The following is a 7,459-nucleotide window of genomic DNA, read 5'->3' on the forward strand; positions in this document are numbered from 1 at the left end:
TAGTTGTACTGTCTAGGTAAATATAAACTTGCCCACCCTTTAGAGAATTTTGCTGGCAGATTAAGGGTTGTATGTGACAGTGTAAATGAAGCAGTAATATTCAGTAATCAGTGGACACTGTAATTTATGATCTGCAATTGGTAAGTACTGGAATAACGCAGTAACCCACCACGTAGTAACAACAGTAGAATTACATAATAGACATATAATAATAATAGACAATAAATTAAGCTGGAAAACACACATCAGACACATACAAACTAAAGTATCTAAAAGCATTTCAATAATTAATGAAGCCAAATTCATTTTAAACTATTGTCACGGTTGCCATGGCGCCCAATTGGTCCGTGCCGTGTGGCGCCAGGTTCTGTGACAGTTGCCACGGCGCTCAATTGGCCCCGCCCATGGACACCAGCTGAAACGCGTTGACAGATAGCTGCCAGACTACTTAAACGCTGTCTTGTGAGTTGCCTGGTGTCAGAGCGTCTGCAAAACTCCTGTTAAACTCTGTTGTGATATGCCAAGCATGTGAGTCCCCGTTTTGCCTGTGTTTTTTGCTCTTGTTTTGTCAAGCCCTGTGAATCTTCGTTTTTGCCTGTGTTTTGTCAATGTTTTGTTCTCGCCCTGAGCGGTTTGATTTTGACCACTTCCTCATCGCGATCAATCTACTTCCGCAACCAATGATCCACGGATCGAGTGTGCGCTCATTCCTCTTCTCCCCAATAAACTGTGAGCAATGTTACGCGATTGGGTTCTCCTGTTTCTTGTCCTGGTTCGTGACAACTATAATGCATTGTATTTATTATATTGTTCTCTAGTTCTGCCATACTTAACATATTGTGCAGAAATCTGGGGTAATAATTACAAAGGTTCACTACAGCCCCTTTTTATCCTCCAAAAACGTGCAATTAGAACATACACAGGGTAGGATATCGAGATCATACTACTATTTTATTCCTGCAGTCCAAATTATTAAAATTGGATGATTTAGTAAAAAAAATTCCTGCACAACTGCTATTTAAGGTCAACAAAAACATAGTGCTAGAAAACATCCATAAATTGTTCATTCGGAAAGAGGGAAATTATAACTTTAAGGGCTGTAGTAAATTCATAATCCCAAAGGTGAGAACCACCAGGAAAAGTATGTGTGTGGAGTCAAACTTTGGAACAATTTCCAAGACGAGATCAAACATTGTCCAAATATTCACGTGTTTAAATTTAAATACAAAAAATATTACTGGCAGAACACAGAGATGAAGAAAATGAGGTATGAGTGATACTAGAGATTGGAAATATTGCGTAGCAAATGGATGGTTTACAACTATAGTCAACCTTGTTGTTATTGTTACTATTATTTGATCATAACTGTTATTATTGCTATTGTTGTTGTTATCATTGGCATCTCAATGATATTTAGTGACAAGTTGCATTATAACGTTAATAGATGGGTACTAGTATATAACACATGTGACTATTGTTGTTATTATAATTATTTACATCAACCTATGTAATATGTATATCCATGAAATTTTGTTAGATTTAGACACAAAAGAGGAGCTATCTGTGAAATTAAATTAATAAGGAAGATGAAGGGGTAGCGAAATAAGCATCTGCTTCTTACTACCCCTTTTCTGACATGTTATGTTCACATTATTTTTGTTGTTGAGTCATTGTTTTTGTCCTGTTTTTATTTTCTAATGTTTGAAATAAAGTTTTCATTCATTCATTCAGTCATTCACTTATATTGTATAGCTTATGACTGACCTATATTCCATGTTGACAATATCTGTTTATTGATTGTTTTGCAATATCTGTTTTAGGGTGGTCATCTTGTCATGGGAATTACCTCATGTGCGGTCCTTTCTCAAGGTTTCTTCATTTTCCTCATGTTGAAGTTTTTGAGTTTTTCCTTGCACTCGTGTAGGTTTTAGATCAGGGGATGATGAAATAGTAGTCTGTAGTTTGCAATAGTCAGTGGTCTGTGCAGCTCTTTGAGACTCCTTGTGATCACGGGCTATACAAATAAACATGATTTGACTTGACTGGTGGGGACCGAGCGTTTTTTTCACATAACATTGGCGAGGATAAAACAATGATTGCTCAATATTGTTGGGGACACGTCTCCTCCTTCCATGCCAAAACTACGCCCTTGACAACGCGCTATTGATGTTACTCACCATGGAACCAAGAATTCTCGGACTTTGAGTAAATGCTCAGACAGATTTTCAATTAGATGAGAAATCACAGACGAGTCTTTTCACATTGAAAAAGGACAAAAGATTATTCGCCAGAGAGATAATTCGTCTTGTTACAATTAAGTATTTTAAAAAAGCTTATTAAATCTCCCAGGCACTGGCGCATTAAAAGATAATCCACTACCCAACAGGGAGTAGACAATCGAAATCTAATCATTTACTAATGGTTCAAATTCAAAAAGTGTGAGATGATGCATTGTGTTGTAATGCATTGTTGTCATTGGAGCAGTGGCATAATGGATGGCACAGCTGTAAATGCCCGTATGTCAACAACAAATGAAGCATCAGCTTTACAGCTCATGTCATAACTTATCAGCCCCAAGCAGTCACGACACCACACACTTGAACCCTCTCAGGGGAGGGCAGGGTGAGATCTAGTTTCTTTTTAGAGTAAAAAAAGGAATTTGGTTATACCAAGAACACTTGCATATTACGACAGTCCAGCATGACATTATCAAAGTCAGCATTTAGGTCTGTTTAATTGAGGCTGCAAAAGACGTATACTGCATAGCATTTATCCTTACATATACCTGAATGTATAATAATTTATTACACACTCAGGTATAAGAGAGGCGGTCACATTTTATATTTGGCGCAGCAATGTTTGGTATGTAGACGAACGCTTTTGATTTCAAATACAGTGTGTCTCGTGAAGTCTGCTCCTACTTATACTGAAAAACTCCCACATAAAGTTCCACTTATCCCTCTCTTTTAGGATTAAACATCCTCCATCCTTTTACTCACTAATTCTGGATTAGTTCTCATTTCCCACTCATGCTTACCGCAGCACACGTCGCACAAAATTATGCCAGGATAGATAAGCATTTAGAAATTCAATTGGCGGACCACATGCCTTGGAAGCGGAATACATCACCATGCATTTACAGTAAATACCAGTATGCCTTTAGCTCTAAAAATAGAGATAAGTTTCATACATTGTTTTGCATCCTGAGATGTACTGCAATGTGGTATTTAGAGTGCACTAAACTTCTGTAAAGCATTTAGCTAATATATTTTTTACTCAAAAATTTCTGAACAAAATAACTTTTCCCCAGTTATTTAATATCTAGTATCAATATTATCGCACAGACGCTGTTGCCCATCATTGCCAACTGGGCCAGAGTGACCCCTTGTTCAACCCGGGAGTTATATACTCAAAGCCGGCTCACTTAGCAATGGAGGAGGAATTTGAATGAATGGAACAGCAGCTTACGATGAATATTTATTGGGAAGAAATGCAGGTGCAAGTTGATAAGTTAACAGAAAAAACTTTACAATTTTAGATCAAATGAAAATTATATAAATAGATGAAAACATATTTACCTATGTACAGTATGAGTCTTTTGAAATTAAAATAGCATTTGCCTTCTCGACAAATTGTTGGGCTTTACACTAAACTCTTATAACTTTATTGAAGTGGCTTCACCACACACATTTGAAGTGGGCTACTTAAAGCGTCGAAATCCTCCTAAGCAAAGCACGGGTCTGCAACTTTGTTGATGACAATGTTATTGTCTATAGACATAAGAATTTCCTTTTTGGTGTACATCAGCATGAAGACAGTCAGCTTCTTAGCCTCATTTTCACACATTTTAAAGCAGAGAAGCTCCGCTCACATGCAACCTGAGTACACGAAAGGGTCAACAGGAACTCAAATGCCAACCCGGATATTGTGAGAGGACCTGCTTTTTCTTCTTTTTCATTTCTTTTCTTTTTTCTTCCTTTGTTTTCTTTCCCCAAGCCCTTATCTTCTTCTTTTTCCAGCATTTTTCTCTTATTTTATGTTTTCCTGCTTTTCCTTCCTTTCTCATATTTCCTTGTATCATTTTGATTTTTCTAGTGGCTAGAATCTAGCCTATTACCGTATGTTCCGCACTATAAGGCGCACCGGGTTATAGGGAGACCCCCAAAAAATAGTTTTCGGTCCTATATTTTCCATACATAAGGCGCACCGGATTATAAGGCGCTACAATGGGAACGTCGACAAAACAGTCGAAAGCTTGCAAAGAAGCAAATACGTGTCTCAGACATGTACGGAAACAGTGTCTGTACAATGTCACCAATCACTCAAATGCATCGTTCCAAATATCATTCGGAAGGTTAAAGTCTTGGGACAGCAAAGTAAGAATTTTATTGTGCAGGGAAACGGGGTTCTTTACTGTGCATATGACAGTAAACACTTTGAATTGAATTTAGTTTAAAAATAGACTCATCACAGAAACATCAAGATCGTTCTAAAACAAGATACCGGGAAAATATAATGCCGCATAGCTCACCTAAGTTCTCTTGCAGCCATCACGTTCAATAATGATACGTAACCATGGTCTTCTTACAACCGTGAATGTAGTAAATCCAGGAGAGTAAAATATTTACAAATACAGAATAGTAAAAAATGTTTTCTCTATGCCGTAGTGCAACCCAACGTGTGATTCACGTTTATCTTTTTCGGCCAATTGCAGGCTTTGTTTCGCCCCTTTAGCCTATGCGAGCCTGTAAATGATAAAAATGATCCGCCCCCTTTACCTCCGAATAACTTTAGCCAATAGTGACTGATTCAAATGATGATTGACACATTGGTTAGGAAATGAAACGCCGGTATATAAATCCCAGCATACACCGCGGACTACTTCGCCTTCGGGGGGAAATCTAGTCGGCGGCTGCTTGCCTTAGTTGCAAGACTTTGCGACTTAATATTGATCCATATATAAGGTGCACTGTATTATAAGGCGCATGGTCAGCTTTTGAAAAAAATAAATGCTTTTAGGTGCGCCTTATTGTGCGGAAAATACGGTACTTCTTTTTTCTTCCTTTTTATTGTTTCTCCTTTTTTTCTCTTTTTGGCTTTATTTTAATTTTGGTTCTGGTTATATCTTTTTGCATAGTATTTTCTTTTTGGATTTATTTATCCCCAAAAATAATTGTGTGCATAATGTTACATAATAATGTTTCATATATGGATACAAGCAACAAAAACAACCTTAAGAAGTTTTTAGGAGACGAAAGAGCCGGCTCTTTTTAGTGAGCTAAGCTGAAAGAGCCGCTTCTCAAAAGAGAGGCAGAATTGCTATCACTACGAGCTCTTTTGAGCAACTGCTAAGTTTTGCGAACACGCAGCACAACACAACCGAAAACACACGGATGAAAGGCAAAAATGTGCAAGAGGAGTGAAATGAACAGGATGGGTAGGGTTACTTTAACTTGATTACTTTCAATTACTTTTGGATTACTCCAATACCAAATATGCTAATAAAAGACACAAGACACTAAATATGATTAAAATGACTAAATTTTGTGCAGGCTTGGGGAGTAACGGAATACATGGAACGACAAAAATGATGTTGGCAGGCTGTTTGGATTTATTTTCATTTTGTTTCTGTCGCATTTTATGTTAGTTTTGCCGGAGATCAAAGAGATCAAAGCCAGGAGAGAAAGCGTAGCACGTGTTGTGAGTCATAATTTTATTCATATTAATTTCTTTTGTCTTTTATTAGCATATTTGGTACTGGAGTAATCCAAAAGTAATTGAAAGTAACCCAGTTAAAGTAGCCTTACCCAACCCTGGAAATGACGCGTTTCTATTTATTTCCCTTGCTTTTTCGGCTCCAACTGGCTACTTTCTTCCCATCTAACCTGACTCATTTCATTCGTGCTATACTGTGTTTATTTTACCGCTACATAAAGGAAGAATGGTGGTGGGCTAAACCAACTTACAATTTGGGAGGGGAGAATTACCCAATACGGTAAATTAATTCTCATCTCATCAGCTGCACCGCTTATCCTCAGTAGGGTCGCGGGGATGCTGGTGCCCATCGACAGCAATAATCGGGCAGTGGGCAGGGGACACCCTGGACTGGTTGCCAGCCAATCGCAGGGCACACGGGGACAGACAACTCACTCCGGCCAATTCACCTGAAATGCATGTTTTTGGAATGTGGGAGGAAACCAGAGTGCCCGGAGGAAACCCACGCAAGCACAGGGAGAACATACAAACTCCGCACAGTAAGGCCGGGAGCTGGATTTGAACCCAGTTAGGAGGTTCCCACGACCTCAGAACTGTGCCGCACACGCACTGACCACTGCGCCGCCGTGCTGCCCGGTAAAGTAATTCCATTTGCTAAATTGGGGTTGCGCTGAATGTGACCAAATAGCTGACTAGAAAATGAATGCAGGAGTAAGGGTAGATTGTGCAACTGACAGATGCATGTTAAAATTATTTTTCTCATCCAGCCAGCCCAAACTCCACCTTGACATGAGCCGGGCCTTCCGTATGGCTCCCGTTCTTCCCGATTTGCCACTCAAGAATTGATTGCCTATGTCCTGCTCATTTTTGAGATAGATAATAACAACATTTACACCGAAAATCAACAGCAACCAGATGATGTAGGTGCTGTATCCTCGTCAGAATAAGAGGTTACTCCTGATACTGAAAACTATGGTAACAAGTACTATCTGTTTCATGTGGCGAAACCAACCTCCACCCCAAAAAACAGCTAGGAGAGGAATAGGCACCGTCATGCTGTACTTGCCCATGACACAAGACAAGATATGGTGCCCGATGACCCAGGCTTTAAGGGATCCAAGAACCATGAAAAACTCCACAAAGTTATCTCTTTGAAGAAGAAACATATAACAATAAGGTCTGCCCAGACGGCCGGGGAGTGGATCTCTTATGTCGGGCGTACGACTTACAAAACGTCTCCGCCCGGGTGGTCGAGGACTTTTTCAAGAAAAAAGAAAAAAATACAAAAGAGTTTTTTTCAAATCAAACGTTTTCTTTATTCCGATCTCGAAATCTTCATTCGGTTTGGAAATTTTGGTTCGTTTGGCAATATGCTTACTATTTAGAAGCCTGCATCAAATAACTTTGTGCTTCCTGACTTTCCGAGCGTTATAAGGTCGTGCATTTGCATATCATTTTCCAAAGTAGACGCACAGAGAACACAAGAAAAATGGATAATAATGGTTAGCAACCAAGCCGAAACCTCAGCCCCAGAAGAAATATTCAAAAGAAGCTAAAAAAAACTGATGACGCTACAAAACGTAAACGTACATTTAAAGCATCTTGAAAAGAGGAGTTCACGTGGCTTGTAGCAGACGACGCAACGCAAACATTGCATGACTGAAGATGAGTAAATACAGGTACATACTGATGGAAGATGGAAAACAGTGATGTCATATGCATGCAATAAATGTTATAAGTAGAT

The sequence above is a fragment of the Urocampus carinirostris genome, chromosome 6 (genome assembly GCF_059441175.1).
Source record: "Urocampus carinirostris isolate Australia breed hairy pipefish chromosome 6, RoL_Ucar_1.0, whole genome shotgun sequence".
NCBI lineage: Eukaryota > Metazoa > Chordata > Actinopteri > Syngnathiformes > Syngnathidae > Urocampus > Urocampus carinirostris.